This window comes from Toxorhynchites rutilus, chromosome 2 (assembly GCF_029784135.1).
Source record: "Toxorhynchites rutilus septentrionalis strain SRP chromosome 2, ASM2978413v1, whole genome shotgun sequence".
NCBI lineage: Eukaryota > Metazoa > Arthropoda > Insecta > Diptera > Culicidae > Toxorhynchites > Toxorhynchites rutilus.
Genome location: NC_073745.1, coordinates 128,985,783 through 129,007,548, shown reverse-complemented (window position 1 = coordinate 129,007,548; position 21,766 = coordinate 128,985,783).

Sequence of the window (21,766 nt, the reverse complement as noted above, 5' to 3'; positions counted from 1 at the left end):
CTCCCGCTGCTTGGTCCGCTGGACGAATGAACTTGACAAATTCAGCTTATTGGCGACATCCCGGACCGAACTTCTCGGATCACGTCTAAACTGCTTAACTACGCGCTTGTGATCTTTTTCACTGACGGAGCATCCACTTTTGCCGTTCTTCACCTTCCGGTCGATGGTTAGGTTCTCGAAGTATCGTTTTAGTACTCTGCTGACCGTGGATTGGACGATTCCCAGCATCTTACCGATGTCCCGATGTGACAACTCCGGATTCTCGAAATGAGTGCACAGGATTAATTCACGACGCTCTTTTTCGTTCGACGACATTTTTCCAAATTTACGAAAAATTGACAGTGAAGCATGGCCAACGTGATCTATACACTCTTATCTAATTATAAGCGAAAGCTGAAGATATAATTCCTGAAAACTAAATTTCTACAACGTTTTTTCCGTGATGCAATTTGATGTGACACACCCTTTATACTGAGAGAAAATATTTAATAATTATAAGTTTTTTTTTGTTTTTGTGAATTATTTTATTGTGAAATATTGTTTAAAAAAAATACTTAGAATATAAGTGCAAATTTTAAAATGGCAGAGAGTGGGGGACCTTCGGATATGGAGGTCTCTGACTCTAGTTCCCTCCTAACGGACAAAAAAAAAGTCACTCAAACGTGTTCCAAATACGGAAGATACTTCTTCTGGGGACGAGTCAGCTAACCCTACCAAGCCTCCCTCCAAAAAACTAGCAAATCTCCCATCTGCCCTTAACGATCCCACTCTACCTTCAACCTCGTCTTCTCCCTCTGTTCTTCCCGCTCCTTCTCAACCTTCGCCTTCCCACTCTACTGTCCCCGATCCCTCTCAATCCCCGTCCTCGCCTTCCCTTCCTGTTATTCCCACTCCCCGTGTAAAGGTCTATCCCGAAGATGCGCCCGGAACTGGTCCCTGGGTTGTTTTCTTCAGGCCTAAGCCAAATGGAAAGGCGTTGAGAGTCATGCAGATCGCGAAAGATCTGGCAAGGTATACCTCCGTTTCGGAAATTTCGAAGGTTAGACCAAACAAATTGCGTGTTGTCGTGACTGATCGAAAAGACGCAAACAAGATTGTTGTCGATCAGCATTTTACAATTGAGTATCGGGTTTCTCTCACATAGTCGAAATTGAGGGTGTGATAACCGAAACGGACTTGACGTGCGAATACATTACGAGTGAAGGTACCGGCCGTTTTAAAAAACTGCCCTCGACGACTGTTAAGATCTTGGGTTGCCGCCAGCTCGGAACAGTCTCCCATGAAGGAGAAGAAAAGAAATTTACGCCGTCCAACTCGTTTCGAGTCACCTTCGCTGGTTCAGCTCTCCCTGACTACGTGATGGTAGATAAATTGAGGTTAGCCGTGCGACTTTTTATTCCAAAGCCAATGACTTGTCTAAAGTGCTAGTCAGTTGGTCACACGGCTGCTTATTGTGCCAATAAAGAACGATGTGCCACTTGCGGAGAACAACATGAGGGGAAATCCTGCAGTGCGACTGAACATAAGTGTCCATATTACGGGGGATCCCCACACGTGCTCTCAGCTTGTGAAACATACAAGAGTCGCTGGGAGAAACAGAAGCGCTCTTTGAGGGAACGCTCTAAACGCACTTTCGCAGAAATTTTGAAGGGCGCTTCTCCACTGGCTCAAGAACAACAACCAATCAATACACACAATGTCTTCGCTACGTTGCCAGTTGACGAAATGGAAGCGGATACAGCTAACGGGGGCACGCCGTTTATTTCTCAAGGGAATCCCCGGCGCAAAAATGTGACCACTCCCAAAGTTCATGGACAAGTCCCTCCGGTTATACCCCCTGTTAGCATGCCTAAAAAAACGAGTGCAGCGGACAAGCAAAATCAGGTTCCTCCAGGCTTCCGTGGGAATGATTCACCTTCGAACGACCCAGCACTCGAGGGAACATCAAGAACCCCAAATGTCCCTGTTTTTCCGTCAAGTTCAACTTCCCAATCGAGATTTATAATGTTATCTGACCTTGTGGATCAAATCTTCACGTGTTTTAATGTTTCCGACTCCATCAGAACCATTGTCACCGCAATGCTTCCAGTATTAAAGACAATTTTGCAGCAATTGATGCAAACATGGCCCCTCCTTGCAATGATTATCTCTCTTGATGCCTAATTTAAATAGAGAGGTCGGAGATATCACTTTACAGTGGAATTGTCGTAGTCTTATGCCTAAATTGGATACATTCAAATTTCTAATTCATAAACTCAATTGTGATGTTTTTGCTCTGTCCGAAACCTGGCTCTATTCTCAAAATGATCTCTCTTTCCACGATTTTAATATAATACGCTTGGACCGCGATGAGAGATACGGAGGGGTACTATTGGGGATTGTGAAGCATTCATATATTTACTGTACAGGTTCCTCAATGTAGTCGGTATAAACCTACAGTGAAATCACCCGACACAGGGAATAAATATCGAGTATGACTTACCGGCTCGACAGTTGTCTGTTGTGAGAGGAAATGATGCCCAATGCATGGCTAACTAGTGTTGCCAGTATATAATATCAACATCACTGTTATACTGTCAACTGCGAGGGATAGGACGTTGTGTCTATCACGCACCTCACATCTTCCTTCTCCCTTATTCTTTTTATGTTATTTTACTTTTTTTGTGTCATGATTTGTCATTTCAATTTATTTTAATTTCTTCAATCAACGCTATAGAATACTTGAAATAGTGTGAACGGATTAAAAAAATGTACAGCTGCGTGCATTTTGTCTGATTACAATCCCAACGGTCTATACTGATCTGCATACTCTATCTATTCTTACCATTTGCGTAACACTTGTAGAACGGTTTATAATTCAGAAAGGTGTTTTGTAACTAGCATGATTTTTTAAAGGAACGAAAAATGGCGGCAAATTCTCTGGGTGATATCCATAAATGCAGTTCGATAATGCTGACGTAATATGTTTACATCCAAATTGGATGTCTACTTGCGGGAATGGACTGCCTTGTTTTGTATACTTTGGCTAGTGCCTATATATACCAGATGAAGCAATCATGTGGCATTCTCGAATTTATGTGAAAGAGAAGGAAGGATTTTGTAGAATTTCATTCTCACACAGTTCATCTCTCGTATCTCGCTCTCACATGTGAAAATGCGAAAATGGCATACCCTAGCAATAACAAAACAAACAACCCCCGCTCGACAAACCGTATTCCTCTTCCTATTGAAGTAATGATGTTGCTTCACTTGTATATATAATCATGGGCTAGATCTAAGTAAGTACTGCACGCACTCAATAGATATAAGCAAGTACTGTACGCACTCAATAACACGCAACTGTCAAAATTGTTCATTGCTTGTGTTTTTTTACTCTTTTCTTGTTCCTGTATCATCTAAATTTCCACAGAGTCAAATTATAAATACTCGCATACAGAAAAACATACCAGGTAATGGCAACGAAAATATCCGTAGTTTCTCTATACGCTGCACACCGGAACAAATATCCACGTTATTAACGGGAGAAGATACATACATTTCAACTATCTTAATAAGAAATGGAAACAGAATTGAAACCTTTCTTGGTGCAGGCATGTCAGTTGTGGATACATGATTTAAAAATATATATACTGCTCGCTAAAACCTCTACTTTAGGTTATCCAGCTGATTATCATTAATGAAACGGTGTACAATGCTCTCCACAATGTAACGTTCGGTGTCAAATCCGGAACTTCCCCTAGTTTCAGACTGCCACTCGACCATTATACTGACTATGTGCTCCTCCATGGTCTAATAGGGGCGAAAACCTTTGGATTTTCCTTCCCGCATTACTTTCTCTAGAGAAAACCCTGCTGATTGAGTTGAAGACTAATATGCTATCAACCCAATTCGCATTATCACTTCTGCAGCCATTCCAACTCGCCGACATTGGGTGGCTGTTCCGCCACCATTCTTTTGCTGAAGCGGTTGTCCCAACACGCAGCTTTCTTAGACGGTTGTCCCGACACGTCTCTTCCAAGCGGTTTCCCAACACGCAGTTTTCAGGCGGTTGTCCCGACGCGCCATTTTTCCATGCGGTTGTCCCAACACGCCTATTTTTCAAGCGGTAATTCCAACACGCAGTACCTCTGGCGGTTGTCCCGACGCGCCATTTATTTTCACAGACGGTTGTCCCAACACGCCATATTTTTAGAATTTCTTTTCTCTATGTCGGGTGATTTCACTGCATATTTAAATATCCGGCAGGATCGCCAATGTGAAGCATTCATATATTTACTGTACAGGTTCCTCAATGTAGTCGGTATAAACCTACAGTGAAATCACCCGACACAGGGAGTAAATATCGAGTATGACTTACCGGCTCGACAGTTGTCTGTTGTGAGAGGAAATGATGCCCAATGCATGGCTAACTAGTGTTGCCAGTATATAATATCAACATCACTGTTATACTGTCAACTGCGAGGGATAGGACGTTGTGTCTTTCACGCACCTCACAGGGATCAATAAGTGTCACTCATTTTTTAGAATTGACCTTCCACCTATTGGAGGGATCGAAGCTGTTGCTTGTCATGCAAACATCAGAGGCAAAGACCTCTGTATAGTCAGCTTGTATTGGCCTCCGAGAGCTGCGGTTAGCCGCAAGCAACTTGTTGACATGTACTCACTCCTTCCTGAGCCCCGATTGGTCTTGGGAGACTTCAACTCTCACGGAACTGCCTGGGGGGAACAGTATGACGACAATCGTTCATCGTTGATATATGACCTTTGTAACAGCTTGGGAAACAACACGTGTACCTAAACCTCCTGCTAACCCAAGTGCTCTTGACCTCTCGCTTTGCTCGAATTCACTATCGTTAGATTGCAAGTGGAATGTAATCCAGGATCCCAACGGTAGTGACCACTTGCCAATCAAAATTTCTATCACCAATGGGTTGAATTCTTCTGAATCAATAAACATGGCATACGACCTCACAAGACACATTGACTGGAAAAAATATGCGGACGCGATTGCTCTAGCCATCAATTCCAGAGATGGTTTACCTCCATTGGAGGAGTATAACTTCATTTCTCGTTTGATCTATTACAGCGCGGTTCGCGCTCAAACGAAACCCATCCCAGGTTCCACTATTCGTCGAAGGCCTCCCAATCCATGGTGGGATAGCCAGTGTTCCAAGCTTTATGGAGATAATTCGAATGCATTTAAAGCTTTTCGGAAACGTGGAACCATTGAGAATTTTCAAACATATTTGGACCTTGAAAATCAATTTAAAAACTTGATCAAAGGGAAAAACGTGCTTATTGGCGAAATTTCGTGGGAGGTTTGTCACGAGAAACGTCAATGAAAAAATTATGGAAAGTGGCTCGAAACATGAGAAATCGCTCTTCATCCAATGAAAGCGAGGAATATTCACATCGATGGATTTTTAATTTTGCACGAAAGGTTTGTCCCGATTCCGCTCCAGTGCAAAAAAATATTCGAGATATACCACAAGATAGGTGCGATCTTGATTCCGAGTTTTCGATGGTAGAATTCTCTCTTGCTCTCCTTTCTTGCAACAATTCGGCTCCAGGAACAGATAGAATTAAGTTCAACTTGCTGAAAAACCTCCCTGATGTGGCGAAACATCGCTTGTTGAACTTATTCAATCGGTGTCTGGAGCATAATATTGTTCCAGGTGATTGGAGACAAGTACGAGTTATAGCTATTCAAAAACCCGGAAATCCCGTGTCCGACTTCAATTCGTACCGCCCAATAGCAATGCTGTCTTGTATACGGAAATTGTTGGAGAAAATGATCTTGTTTCGCCTTGATCGATGGGTTGAAACGAATGGCCTACTCTCAGATACACAATATGGGTTCCGCAGGGGCAAGGGGACGAATGATTGTCTTGCGTTGCTTTCTTCAGAAATTCAAATGGCTTACGCCGAAAAAAAAACAAATGGCTTCAGTATTCTTGGACATAAAGGGGGCATTTGATTCTGTTTCAATAGAGGTTTTGTCGGACAAATTACAGTCTCGGGGTCTGCCGCCTCTATTGAATAATATGTTATATAACTTGCTTTGTGAGAAACATTTGAACTTTTCTCATGGAGATTCGGCAGTAAGTCGGGTCTTTTACATGGGCCTCCCCCAGGGCTCATGTTTAAGCCCCCTTTTGTACAACTTCTACGTAAGCGACATTGACAATTGCCTTACTCAAAATTGCAGCCTAAGACAACTTGCAGATGATGGAGTGGTGTCTGTCGTAGGATCAAACGAATCCGACCTGCAAGAACCCTTACAAGATACATTGAACAATTTTTCAACCTGGGCCATTGGGCTAGGGATCGAATTCTCCACGGAGAAAACAGAGATGGTGGTTCTTTCTAGGAAGCATAAACCAGCAAAACCAAAGCTTCAACTTTTGGGTAAACCGATCACTCATGCTATGTCATTCAAGTATCTTGGGGTCTGGTTCGACTCCAAATATACTTGGGGGGCCCATATTAGGTATCTGAGTAAAAAATGTCAACAAAGAATAAACTTTCTCCGTACAATTACCGGCACCTGGTGGGGAGCCCATCCCGAAGATCTTATAATGTTGTATCGAACAACTATTCTCTCAGTGATGGAGTATGGCAGTTTCTGTTTTCAATCAGCTGCCAAAACACACCTCATTAAACTCGAGCGAATTCAGTATCTTTGTCTCTGTATTGCGTTGGGATGTATGCCCTCAACGCATACCATGAGTCTCGAGGTTTTGGCAGGCGTACTCCCACTAAAAGATCGCTTCAATTTATTATCTCTTCGGTTCCTCATCCGGTGTATGGTTATGAACCCATTGGTGATCGGAAATTTTGAACAGCTGATCGAGCTAAATTTTCAATCTGGGTTCATGAGACCATATCATGAATTCATCTCCATGCAGGTTGATCCTTCTTCGTATATTCCCAACCGTGTTTGTTTTCCTGACTACATCAATTCCTCTGTGCATTTTGATCTGTCCATGAAGCAGGATATCCATGGAACATCAGATTATCTTCGATCGAGGATCGTTCCAACGATCTTCGATGCAAAGTATGGGGATATCAATTGTGATAATATGTACTTTACTGATGGGTCCTCTATGAATGAGTCCACAGGATTTGGAGTGTTCAACGAATTTTTTAGCACCTCCCACAGTCTTCAGAATCCTTGCTCAGTGTATATTGATGAATTGGCAGCAATTCATTGGGCGCTGGACAGCGTCGCCTCACGACCTGTTGAACACTATTACATTGTAACGGATAGTCTTAGCTCTGTCGAAGCTATCCGTTCAGTGAGGCCTGAGAGAATACGAGAAATTTTGAGTACTTTATCCAGACGCTGTTATGTCATTACCTTTGTCTGGGTCCCTTCACATTGCTCAATTCCGGGTAATGAGAGAGCTGACTCATTAGCAAAGGTAGGTGCAATTGAAGGCGATATTTATCAGCGTCAAATCGCCTTCAATGAATTTTATTCTTTAGTCCGCAAAAATACCATAGTTAACTGGCAACGCAAATGGAACGAAGATGCACTCGATTATCCCTAAGGTTAGCCTCAAACCATGGTTCAAAAGTCTGGACTTGAGTCGGGACTTTATTCGCACCTTCTCCCGACTCATGTCCAATCACTGTTCGTTAGATGCGCTACTCTTTCGTATTAATCTTGCCGACAACAATCTTTGTGTTTGTGGCCAAGGTTACCACGACATCGAGCACGTTGTTTGGTCGTGCGAGCTGTATCTTGTCGCCAGATCGAATTTAGTAGTCACCCTTCGGGCCCGAGGAAGGCAGCCCATGGTGCCGGTGAGAGACGTGTTGGCTCGGTTAGACCTTGATTACATGTCCCAAATATATGTATTCCTTAAAGCTATCGATCTTCGTGTGTGATTGTCCTTATACCCTTAGTTTTTCCTTTTCCTTTTCCTTTGTGAGAGATCGGATCCCTTCTTAAGAATAAGATGAAATGTAAATACATATTAGATATAAGATAGGTTTAAGAATTGAGAGTGTGAGTGTGATCATTGTCAACATATCCTCATATCCCCTCCTTTTCCTGAAGAAAATATGTCACCCTTCTAAACTCGAGTCGAACGCGAGTAATCGGTTTCCTATATTATTAACATTAGAATTAAGGAAAAATGTATATATACTAGTAACAATACAGTAAGGAGTTCGGCTCCTTTAAACCTATGTAACTGAGCCTGTAAAAATAAACGATTTAAATAAAAAAAAAAAGTGGTCACCTAGTGGGGGCAAAATGGTCACTCGGTCATATCAAGATAAATAGGATAGATTTAAGCGTTTTTTCGTCCAAATTTGTTCAAATCATATTTGATATAGTTGGTACATTATGACATAAGCTTGGCCTCTTTACCTAGAGACTTAATTTAAATTTTCTCATGCATACAAAAACGTAGTAAGAAACACATAACGTTTCGCATAATGAGGCTTGGTTTAGTTGGAGTGGAATATTTTTCCAGGGTCAAAGCCACAAAACGAACCTCTTCAAGAGCAGAATGTGATGAGGTATATTAGCTGTAGTAAACAGAACATTATAAGTCGTTATTCACCTATGACCACTTTGCCCCCAAACATCAAAGTAATTTAAATGCGAATTAATCGCTGAGATTAAACAAAATATCGGTTCACCTCTCCTAGAATACGCGAACAGTCGTCCAAACTGATGATTTGTCCAATATATCAGATTGTATAAACTAAATTTCACGGGAAATTCCTTAGATACCATGCGCACAGAACTACGGCCTAATGGCTATAGAAAGAGCAATTTCTGTTTTTATTTATATTTTGACATGCGACAGCTCTACTGAAGTACAGGGTGACTCAAAAGTCATTAAATTCTTCAAACATAAAGTGACTATCAACACGGCATCTATAGTCAATAGTTATACTACCAAACAAGCAGGTGACCACTTTGCCCCCCATGACCAATTTGCCCCCACTACCCCTATGCGTCTTTATATGCTTCACCACGAAAGCAGTTCTCCTCGAACTGGTTGGAGATCTGTCAACCCAAGCATTTATCGGTTGTCTGCAAAGATTTGTTGCCAGACGTGGTCGCCCGTCTCACTTGCATTCAGGAAACGGTAGAAATTTTATCGGTGCAAAAAACCAACTAAAGGAATTGTTTTACTTGCTAGAAAATACGGAAGAGCAACAAAGAATTAGTTCCGCCTATGCCGATGAAAACATTATCTGGCATCTTATTACCCCTAGGGCGCAGTTAAAGTAGCTAAAAACATTTATTTCGCCAACATGGATCTACCCGTCTTTCCTTCGTGAATATGTGTACGGTACACACGCAAATTGAGTCTTAAATGAATTCTCGATCGCTATTGCCGGCGGCCGAAGAGTTTGATGACTTAGCTGCGCTAACTTTTGCTCACTTCCTCATCGGAACATCGATGAATACACCGCATGACCCAGACACATAGGGGTAGTGGGGGCAAATTGGTCATGGGGGGCAAAGTGGTCACCTGCTTGTTTGGTAGTATAACTATTGACTATAGATGCCGTGTTGATAGTCACTTTATGTTTGAAGAATTTAATGACTTTTGAGTCACCCTGTACTTCAGTAGAGCTGTCGCATGTCAAAATATAAATAAAAACAGAAATTGCTCTCTCTATAGCCATTAGGCCGTAGTTCTGTGCGCATGGTATCTAAGGAATTTCCCGAGAAATTTAGTTTATACAATCTGATATATTGGACAAATCATCAGTTTGGACGACTGTTCGCGTATTCTAGGAGTGGTGAACATATATTTTGTTTTATCTCAGCGATTAATTCGCATTTAAATTACTTTGATGTTTGGGGGCAAAGTGGTCAAAGGTGAATAACGACTTACAATGTTCTGTTTACTAAAGATGATATACCGCATCACATTCTGCTTTTGAAGAGGATCCTTTTATGACTTTGACCCTGGATAAATATTCCACTCCAACTAAACCAAGCCTCATTATGCGAAACGTTATGTGTTTCTTACTACGTTTTTGTATGCATGAGAAAATTTAAATTGAGTCTTTAGGTCAATAGGCTAAGCTCATGTCATAATGTACCTACTATATCAAATATGATTTGAACAAATTTGGACGAAAAAACGCTTAAATCTATTCTATTTAGCTTGATATGACCGAGTGATCATTTTGCCCCCACTAGGTGACCACTTTACCTCCAAGCAAAAAAAAAGTCAGAATTTTCACCTTTTTTCTAATGATGAAAAGTGTACTATTTTGAATTTTCATAGTAAAAGCCGTTTGCTATCTTGAACAACAATGAGTTGAACTATAATATTCTTCAAGAAACGGGAATTGAAAACGTATGTGGACGTTGGAAATGGGCTTATTCCATAGGGTGACCACTATGCCCCCACTTCCCCTACAGATGAATAAACTCGATCAGTACCAAATTCTCCTGTTGTATGCTCAACAATTTTGGAAACATTGGCAACGCGGATATCTTCAAAAGTTTTGGACACACTGGCAACGCGGATATCTTCAAGAACATTGTTCCCAAGAAGAAGGCTAAGAAGTCACTCAACCCTCCATTGACAAATGCTAATCTCAAACGCTTGAAATCACTGAAAAGATCATACCTACGGAAATTTGCTATGTGTCGCAATGACTTTTGGAGAAGTCAGTATTCTTTTGTGACCAAAACCTACAAACGCCTGAACAAAGTTTTACACTATTTAAATCGCATTCAAACGAATCTGCGTGCTCACCCAAGTGAGTTCTGGAAATACGTCGATAAACAAAGGAAAGAGTTTGGTTTACCTACCGTGATGACACGTAACGATACTGAAACTTCCACCAGAGAAAGCATTTGCGAGTTGTTTCGTAAGCAATTCAGTGGTGTTTTTGTCAGTAAAAGTCTTGATAGTGATCAAGTCTCCACAAACGTTAACAATGTACTCAGCCTGTCATCGGTCGGAGCCTGCCCTGCGATGAATCGTAATGTTGTACAAGATGCCTGCTCTAGATTGAAGAAATCTACGAATGCTGGACCCGACAACATTCCATCTATCGTACTGAAGATGTGTTCCAGTAGCCTCTCGCCTAGTAGCCTAGGCTCTAGGAATCGCGTGCCTTTGTGCCATCTCCAAGCTATTCGAAATCGTCGTATTGGATTTTATCACCCATGCTTGCAACAATTACATCGTCGAGGAACAACATGGTTTCGTGGGTCGACTTCCACAAATCTTCTTCTGTACACATCATACATCGCTCGTTCACTTGAGCTGCGACAGCAAATCGATGCGTTATATACCGATTTCTCCGCAGCATTCGACAAAATCAACCACAACATCGCTGTAACTAAGCTTCAACGTCTTGGTTTTAATGGTCCCTTCTAATTCTAGCTACGGTCTTATCTCACCGATCGTATTATGTCGGTGAAAATTGGATACACTATATCTTCTCTTTTTCGTGTAACGTCTGGTGTTCCGCAAGGGAGCCACCTCGGCTCATATATTTTTCTGCTATACCTTAATGACATTAATTTTCGTCTGAAGTGTCTAAAGCACTCCTACGCCAATGTCTTCAAGTTGTTTTTCCGCGTGAATTCCACTGGATATGCGGAGTTTCTGCAAGAGCAGCTGAATGTTTTTGCTGAATGGTGCGCAACGAATAGTATGATGATGATGATGATGACCCACCTCATACCCCTACAAAGGTTTGAACTGGCCGATTTATCTAATAGATAATATTTATATTTAACCAAATTAAGATATCAGTATTATAAAACAAAACAGCGAACTGACTCTGTTGCAGGCATGAATTTCTATTAATCGAACATCATAAATAGGCAAAAACTTTAAAAGAAAAACAATGGTCCTATCCTTATCGACATTATCATAATGATAATCCCAACTTCAGACCCAAAGTTTTTTTAAGGCATGTCAAGAAAATTTCCAACCCGGGAAGATCCTTGACAGATTGGGAATCGAACCCAATATCTAAAAGTGTCTACTTAGAACATGATAGAGATCTGCCACATTCACAAATACTCGATATAACCATCTTATGATAAGATAGTTTACGACAATTCTGAATGAGCTATCCCCATTCCAGTTTCCACTTCAGACCCACATAAAAATTTCATTATATATCAGTGTTCTGCCAGTGTTCCATTAACATAGTCCAGGCCGACCAAACGCGCGCGAGGCTCAAACTCTCGTAGACAACGCTTATTACTTTTTTTTTTTACAATATACATAAACAAAACAAAAAAAAAATCATCATCATCAGTACGAACATGGTAGTTTAACCTGTAAATAAATTTTATTAATTTTTATCAATTGCAAACATAAATGAATGATTTAGGAAAAATTATAAAACCTGTTTACAAAACAGATTTTACGTGTGAAATACACATTTTCTTGAACTCTGCCATTGTTGCCGCACGTTTAATTTCTCTGGGCATCGAATTGAAGAAATTTATACCTTTATATAACAACGAGTTCTGCGACCTACTAAACATAAAGATCATAAATCCATCCAAATGTTCGGTTATTTCGTTTTCTCGAAAGCGCACATTGATAAGCTTTGAATATAGACTGCACGGTGAAATTTTGAGACGTGTGGATATTATCAAAGACCTTGTAGTTATGTTAGACTCTCAACTAACCTTTCGTGATCATATAACTTACATTACTTCTAAAGCATCCAAAGCCCTCGGCTTTATTTTCCGTGTCACGAAGCAATTCACAGATGTACATTGCATCAAGGCCCTATATTGTGCATTGGTTCGATCAATTCTAGAATATGCTTGTGTTGCATGGTCACCGTATTACCAAAATAGTGTACAGCGTGTTGAATCGATTCAGCGAAAATTTGTTCGATTTTCCTTGCGTGATCGGCCATGGAATGACCCATTGAATCTGCCCAGCTACGAGGATCGCTGTAGTCTAATAGGATTGGATTTTATCAAATGTCGATTGCCCCGAATTGATATACTTAATTAGTTTTAACATTAGTCGTTTAGTCAATTTGCGTACCCGAAACTACTTGTAACTTCCACCATCTCGAACAAATTACGGCTACAATGAACCCGTAACCAGTATGTGTCGTGTGTTCAATCTTTGTAGTTCGTGTTTTGATTATCACCTTTCCCGTTCGTCCCTCAAAGCGCTCTATTCTGTTGTTCTTAAGTAGTTATAAATGTTATATGTTTAATATTTAGTTACATGGTTTTATTATTAGTTTTATTATTTAATAATTAATTCTCGCTCATTAGGGCAAACATGTTAAGCCTGTTGATGTTTGTATAATAAAATAAAATAAAAACATCAAAACGAATACCAAATGTCGTGGCCGTAATGATCAAATTATACCTGGTAAACTAGTTATATTCATAGATGACCTGCAACCTTCAAATCGATGGCCTACGGCTCCCAAAGTGTCACTTCATCCTGGCTTCGATGGAATCACTAGAGTCGTTTCGCTGCGGACCGCAAGAGGACTTATTACACGACCTGTCTCCAAAATATGCCTGCTGTCATATGCTATAGAAGCTCCTGTGGCAGATCCGTTCAGCAGCATCAGCAGCATAGATTGCTGCGAGTTTTCTAATGTACTTTAGATAGACAAGTAAACAAGTTTTTGTTGCATGTTTTTTGTTGAATTTAACTATTCAAGGTGATCGCATGCTGAACATTTATTGTTCGAATCCGTTGTAGAGGTGTATGATTACAAGCGAAGTGAAAAACGTGAGTCATTGCTCCCCATCGAATTCAGGGAGCGTAATTGTCGGCAATTTTCATGCCAGAGAGAGTGGAGTTTCTGTACGTTGGTTGATGTGGACGAGCATCCGTGACTAACGAAGAAAGCATGGAAGCTAACTTTGTCTTTATTATGAAACGTCGGGGCTCAAAATTAGCACGAATTTTCTTCTGCATTCTCTCACCTTCATCGGTTGTGTCTCTCTTTTCCAACTGAACTTGTGTACTCTCGAGATCGTTCCACAATTTTTCCAGCCGTTCAAGAGGCACATGTAGCTGTATTTGATCCCGTTGAGAGTCGAACTCTGCCAGAAAGTTCTCTGCCCGACCCAGACTAGCTAGTAGCGAAGTTATCCGTGAGATCAGCCTATTTCAAAGCGACGCAAGTTGGTGATAGCAATGAATATGTTACCACACAAAAACACAATTTGAATTTCCAGTGATGGCGTCCTTGGTTTAATGGATATGATGTATTGAAACATAGCCAATGATGGCGTCAATAAATTGTGTGATTTTCATTGAATAACACAATTATCGTGATCCGTCTACAAAGTGGAAATCATGATCACGGCACCAATGTTTATGTCGTCGCTCACCCAACTCGACTGGACTTCTTTCGACGTCTTGGGACAATGGATGAAATGAGTGGCACTGAGGCATATTTCGAAGACTTAGACGTTTCGTATCACAGAAAAGGAATCGAAATGTTGGAAACTCGCTATACCAAGTGTATTGCCCTCGAAGGAAACTATGTTGAAGAATAAATACAGCTTAGCCCTAAAAACGATTTTTTTTAGTTAAAAATCCAGAGTCTTCTCAGCCCATGTAGTATATACACTGCGTTTCACAACTATAGAACCACTCAATTGTTTTGAGTTTCCAGACACATATCTCTGGTCTGGTCAGAAGTCAGTTGAATTGATATATATGGTGTAGGATATAATAACTATCTTCATGGCCATTTGAGCTTTATTGTTGTGTTTCAACGCGAAACATTAAAAAAACTAAAATTCCAGTGTTTCATAACTATAGAATCAGATGAAAAAACTCTCTTTCCTTAGCAAAATTAACGTCTATTTCACATGAATTACAATAAGTTTCTAATTCGTTGGTCATCTTTAGTACTCAATCAGTTCAAATAACCCATACGGATAGGGGGTCTCCGTAGCCACATTGGTTGCGCGTTCGCTTAGTAAGCGATCGATCGTGAGTTCAAAACTCAGGGCCCTCATTGACCATCTTTGTGTTGTTACAGAATAGTTACGTCCACGCAACAATCATCAGCGATGGAGATCGATCCACGGTCGAAATAAGATCGATTCATCCATACAACTAGCTCTGCTCTGCAAGACACATCGGGCTGCTTTTCTATAAATGACTCAACAATGATCAATCAACTGTCTCCGCTGTCCGGTGGTCCAACTAGATAATGGAAGAACAGAGAGAATACTCTTACGCCTAAATGGCTACTGTGTGAATGGACCATATGTAATGGTATAGAAGGAATACTGGCGAATGACAACTGTGTAATGTGCTAATTATAGATATGATAACCATGTGACATGTACACGATTAAAATTCGGCTCTGTTACATCTAAAATGCTAATGAGCCTTAAATAAATAAATGGGATAAAAAAAAACCCATATGGAGTGGTTTCGACCAAGCTGCGCCATGCTGTAGTGTGCATTTCGTTCTACGCAGAGGATACTGCTCGGTTAAGCTCTTCAAACCACTCAAACTGCGGGTAAGCTGCATCTACTATTCGTACGATCACTCCTCATAAGTTTTTGATAGGGTTTTGATTTGGTAAACAAGCTGACTAGAATCTGAAGCCCCTATTCAAAAAACCATGCCCTGACCTTCTGGATTTCATGAATTGATGCCGAATTATCCAATTATAACATTGTTTTTGATGCAAAAACAGCACTAAATGATGAAGTACTGTTGCACTTCTGACTGTGCATTCGTGAACCAGGCCATTTTGAAAATATTTCCCTCAAACCATCAAACTGTCGCCTGCAAAGTCACGAGTTGAAAAATTACATGACACGTTCCTTAAGTCCTTCTAGTATGATTCTTCATACTAGAAGAACTTAGAAAACGTGTAATGTAATTTTCAACTTCAACTTCAACAACTTCAACTTAAAATTCTATATATGTTGAATTTATCTTAATCAGAGAAGCTCTACTGGAATAGTGAACTCATTGGAATAGCCAAAACTGTGAATTGGACCTATAGTTTTGGAGATGGGATTTTTAGATAGCTTACCATCAACACGAATGAACAGTCAGAAGTGCAACGAAGAATCCTGAAGTCGCTTTTTACGCGGTTTTTGGAATTTACGCGTTTTTTTTTACGCGGATTTCGGAATTAACGCGGTTTTTCTCACGTAGCACTTATCAACCACGTAAAACTCAATATGCTAATTGATGTGACTTTTCACGAAATAATTTTGTATTGTATCACTGATTAGTAGCTGAGAAATAAAAGGAGATACAGATATCATGATTGTAGCATGCAAAAAAAAAAATCAGTTAACACGTTGAGTGCCACGCGGTTTTATAGCGACTTTCCCGTCAGGCCGTGCGCGCGCCTGTTTCGTGTACAGCAAATGGGGAGCGCAAAACTGGCAAATTAGAAAGCTCGGTGTCAGTCACGATCTGAACGGAAAACTCGGTGTCAGTCACCAATGACTTACATGGCACTCAACGTGTTAATAAAATTCATTGAAGTTTTCTGAAAAAAAAAAACAATTTTTACCTTTATTATAATATTTTATACTGTCAGTCGCCGGTCGCCGGCCTGAACGGAAAGCTCGGTGTCAGTCACCGATGACTGACATGGCACTCAACGTTTTAATCAATTGTTAGAATATGGGTTGCATATTCTACTAATGATTGACTGTTTGTTAGATTTTTTCACGGATTTTGAAAATTACCCGGTTTATTTTTACGCGGATATTGGAATTTACCCGATTTATTTTTACACGTATTTTGGAATTTACGCGGATTTTGTTTACGCGGCACGTATCCCCCGCGTAAAAAGTGACTCCAGTGTACTTCAGGATCATTTAGTGCTGTTTTTGCAACAAATAATGTTTTTTGGGTAATTGGGTAATTTGGCATCAATTCATGAAATCCAGAAGGTCAGGGCGTGATTTGTTGAATAGGGGCTTCAGATTCTGGGCTGGTCAGCTTGTTTACCAGATCAAAACTTTATCAAGAACTTATGAGGAGTGATCGTACGAATAGTAGATGCAGCTTACCAGCAGTATGAGTGGTTTGAAGAGCTTAATCGAGCAGTATCCTCTGCGTAGAACGAAATACACACTACAGCATGGCGCAGCTTGGTCGAAACCACTCCATATGGGTTAATTGAACGGATTGAGAACTAAAGATGACCTACGAATTAGAAACTTATTGTAATTCATGTGAAATAGACGTTCATTTTGTTAAGGAGTGAGAGTTTTTCCATCTGGTTCTATAGTTATGAAACAATGGGAATTTAGTTTTTTGAATGTTTCGCGCCGGAACACAACAATAAAGCTCAAATGGCCAGACTTATAAATGAAGATAGTTATTATGTCCAAAAATATATACTTTAATTCAACCGACTTCTTACATATCTCTGGAAACTCGGAAAAATTGAGTGGTTCTATAGTTGTGAAACGCAGACTGCCGTTCTACGCATAGTTGTCCCATCAGCAACGTGTTAAATCAGCAACTGAGAAAAACGCAATCAAAGTTTTCTCACATTTTTGCCTATCAAAAGCTTTAAGCATTTCAATTCAGCAATACACCGGGTTTTTTATAAGCACTATACTATTGTTTAATGAAATGTGATGAGATCCCCTCACTGAATTAATTAAGCTTGATTACGGGTTTAAAAATTCATGGTGGGACTGTTATGCCTAGAATATCAACATGGGACAATTGAACTTGATGTTGTTTTTTTTAAGTTGGGAATAAACTATTTGTTTTTTTTTGTGATTATGCATAAAAACAACGTATAATGAAGAGAAGTGAAAATCGTCAATAAGTAACATGGGACAACTATGCGTAGAACGGCAGCAGTGTAGATGGTCAAAACGATGACGCAAATCAGTCCTTACACCGTGCATTCGAAAGAGTATGTTTGCGATACAATTCAACAGATTAACGATGGGATGTTCGTTCTTTAAAAAAACATTTCGATTGTTAAAATTCTAAAATTGGTATTGAAAAGTAGAATTTCAATCGACAAAGTCGGCAACACTGACACTCGCAGATGGCGGCAATGATGTTAATGCAATGGAGCTTTTGTTTATTGTGTTTCTGGTGTCTTTCCCGTTAATTTTCTGTTTTAAGTTATTTTCTCGTCCGCGCCGAGCTTTATCTGGATTTTTGTATGATATGGAAACAGTCGAGTCGTAGATTCAGCTGCTGTGCTTGTATTTCAGATTCGTGGAAATTTCGTAAAAGCGTTGTGCTTATAATTGCTTTGTTTATACTTTTAATAAGCTATGTGTCCTCCCTCAGGGTGGAGCGGATGTCACACATTTTCCATTCGTTTTTTGATTTGTAGCAATGAAGGATTCGAATTCGAAACCTTTTGCTTCCTGTTTGAGAGAAAAATTTGTCTCCTAGCGTTTCGGTATAAACAATTCCCATCCAAATCTCTGAATTACATGATTAAAGAATAAACAGAAAAAAGTTTCTGTCCAAAGAGTGCTTGACGTGGAAGATTTTTGAAGAATGTATTAACACGTCACAATATCACCAATCCTCCACGAAGGCCATTTGATCTTCAATGTTAAAACTAAACTATTAAAGTTAAGATAGCTATAATAAAAAATAAATTTTTGTTCTCTTCTATAAAATCATACCGAAGCGTTGCTTTCGATACTGAAAAGCTTGATTCCTTCCGGGGCGCTCAATGCCGTATACCGGACATCTTCGGAGCAATAAACCCAGATCCACCGTCAAATGAAAATTTCATTTCCAACGCTATCGTGAAGAGAATATGGTCCTAGTAGGGAAAAGGCACCGCAAGCGTTATTTTCTTCCTGCAATTCCCATTTTCTTTGTTCCATGGAGGCAAACTTATTGAAACAATTTCTTTTAATTACAAACTCATAACTGCTGTAATTACGAAATCCTTTTCCATTTTACGACGGCACTGGCACCGTCGTTATCACATTCTGTGTGTCCGACCAAGATTCCCATCCGCTTCGCTTATTATTTAAAGCTATATTACTCCAGAGCAATAGTAAGCCCATGCGAGAGGGTGGTCAAAGTCAAAGGCGAAAGTTAGGTTAGTGGCTGAAACAAATTTTCACCATTCACGAAATATTCGTCCGGGATGCAGCTTAACGTCAGCTGTTCGTCTGAGTTTGGGCGGGCAGCGGATTTGTGCGGGTGAACTGTCACGAGATTTATACTTTTGCGAGAGTGGTAATAAATGCATGTGGAAAGTTATCATCTGTTACTGATGCGTTCATTTGAAGCTGTCGTTAGAGTGCATTTACACGACCCATTTAATATTTTGATTGGCTCACAAACAAGAGTTTCACTGCCGGTTAGAATCGACAATCTCATGTGTAATGCATTTACTTCATCCGCATCGTCACAAGTTGTCGCTGGAGCAGATTTCCGCTCTAATGGAATAAATTGCAATGTTGAGAGCTGACAGCCCATCCGATACACATTGTAAATGTTCTGAGTATGCTGTTGACATTGTCATTTCAAATTCTAATTAGATCGATCAATTAATCTTCTATTAGTTGAAATTACAACTCGATTTGCTAGACTTCAAAGTACAAAAACAGTGATGCGCCCGTGTGTGTGTGTGTGTTGGTATGCCGAATGTCACTCATCAATATTAAATTAATTAAAATTGACACTCACAGTAATACGAATGCGAAGCTGCTCTCAGCGCTGAATTGCTGCTGTAAAGTGGGATTACGTCAGATATTATTAAATCGTGAATCAATCATGTATTTATATTCACTTATTGATTAACAAGTGCACACAAGCACATATACATAAATGAATATTAAATCGCGATTGCATTCCGATTAACATTTTACGATTTTGTGAATAACTTGTAGTGCGATTTTTTGACAAATCTTCTTAGAACTATCAGAATCCTTTCTTCCCAAAAGTTTTTTGGTGTAGATTCAGCTATACGTCCATCCTAACGACTTTCATTGTACTCATTAATCAACCATGTTTTAAAATTCACTCCAATTTGGCGTAGAAAAAAAAACAGAGTCATTTACGTTGCGTTACGAAAAATCGTTGAGCAATCTTATCCGGCGAATTGTTTGCACACGAAAAATCAAAAATTCAAATGCAAATGACGAACACTACCGAAAGCTTCGATTTTGCAGCAGCAGCATCCCTGAAGCAGCACCTATTGGATAACATGATTTCACTTGCGGCTATATCAGGGTTTCATTCAAAATTTGAGAAGAAAGAAAATGAAGGTACACTTCACAGCGACGGTAAGCTTATACCGGCTTCCATTCCAGCAGAAAATGACAGAACCGTTTCGCGAGACCATCCCGTGCTGCTCACGTTGTCGTTCCAGCTATACACTTTAGCAGTTCGGCTTCATTTTGTGGCTTGGCACCAGAAAAATGCACCACCAAAAGCAAAAAGCATCCGTGCATTCAAACCGGGAGCCGTGGTTTCGAAAAAAAAAAATCTTTCAAGTGATATCTATTTATAAGTGAGAGCTGGATAGCTCCGTGAGAACACGTGAAGAACCACGAGAAGTGCCTACGGCGGAACGAGCGAGAGTGTGAGAGGAACCGATAACGTTTTGCCGCAAGATTACAGCTTGCAAAATTTATCACGTTCAAAACTTGTATTTCACTGGCATTCCTCCAAGTCAGGTAACGAACCATCATATCGTGGGGACACAGCCGCTGGCAGGTAAGATGTATGGAGACGATGGCCAGACTGTCTGGTCACAAAGCCAACCGGATCGATTGGGTGTATTACGGTACTGCTTTACTATTTATTGCATGCGGAGCAAATGTCGCCTCTGACCAGGTATTTGAGGTCGAAGTTATTCTGTTTTGAACTCTAATTTACCATGGTATAGTATTTAAGATTTGTAACTGTCGACCAATTGATCTAGATGGACAAGCTGCTTATTGTGATGTCATGCAGCGAATATAATCTGTAAGAAATATTTTCATAACCAATGTTCCAATGAAAAAAACTTCAGTTAGAAGCTTGTGATTTCCGTCATTATCACACCATATGGTTTGTTTGAAAAATAAATGATAGAAATACAGTTTTGATCATTCATTTTTCCGATTCTATAGAATCTTGTTTACTATTAATAACTCTCTCCCCACTATATTGCCACTTGCGCCTTTTGACACGAGTTGTTTGGAGGTAAATACTATTCAGATCGATCCCAATTTTTATTGCTTATCTTTTCTTTTACTCAATTAAATAATTTTCATAACCAAATTGATATAATTTAACTGCATAGAATATGTAAGAAAGCTGCATAGGATAATAATATCGCATTCCTTTAGCATTTAAAGGGTGGAGCTATAAAAATTTGTTCAAACGAATTAAAAGTATCACTTGAGAGTCATGTGAAAACCTCAACACCCCTCATTTTGTACGTGTCTACGTGTAGAATGGTTCCTTTATTTTGATTTTGACGTTTGCTTTTAAGCTGAAGGTGGAAGCTAGCCATTGTAGTAGTATAGGTAAACCCTCGTGTAAAAATGGGGTAATAGTGTTTGTGAGATAAGAGCAAAGCACACGTAAATAGATCAATTCACTTATCAGACTGTGTGGCGCTTCATTGACACGAGTCTTTGAATACATTTGAAAAAAAAAAACAAATAACAATTCAATACTAAAGTAAAATGTATGAACGATATGTTCCGATGAACAATTGCAAATATAAATATATATAGAAGGTGCATTTGCATATGATTCTGATTATACGCGAGCGTAACATGAGCAAATTTATAACACATGCGAATTGGGGCTCTTTTGGTATTAACAAGTT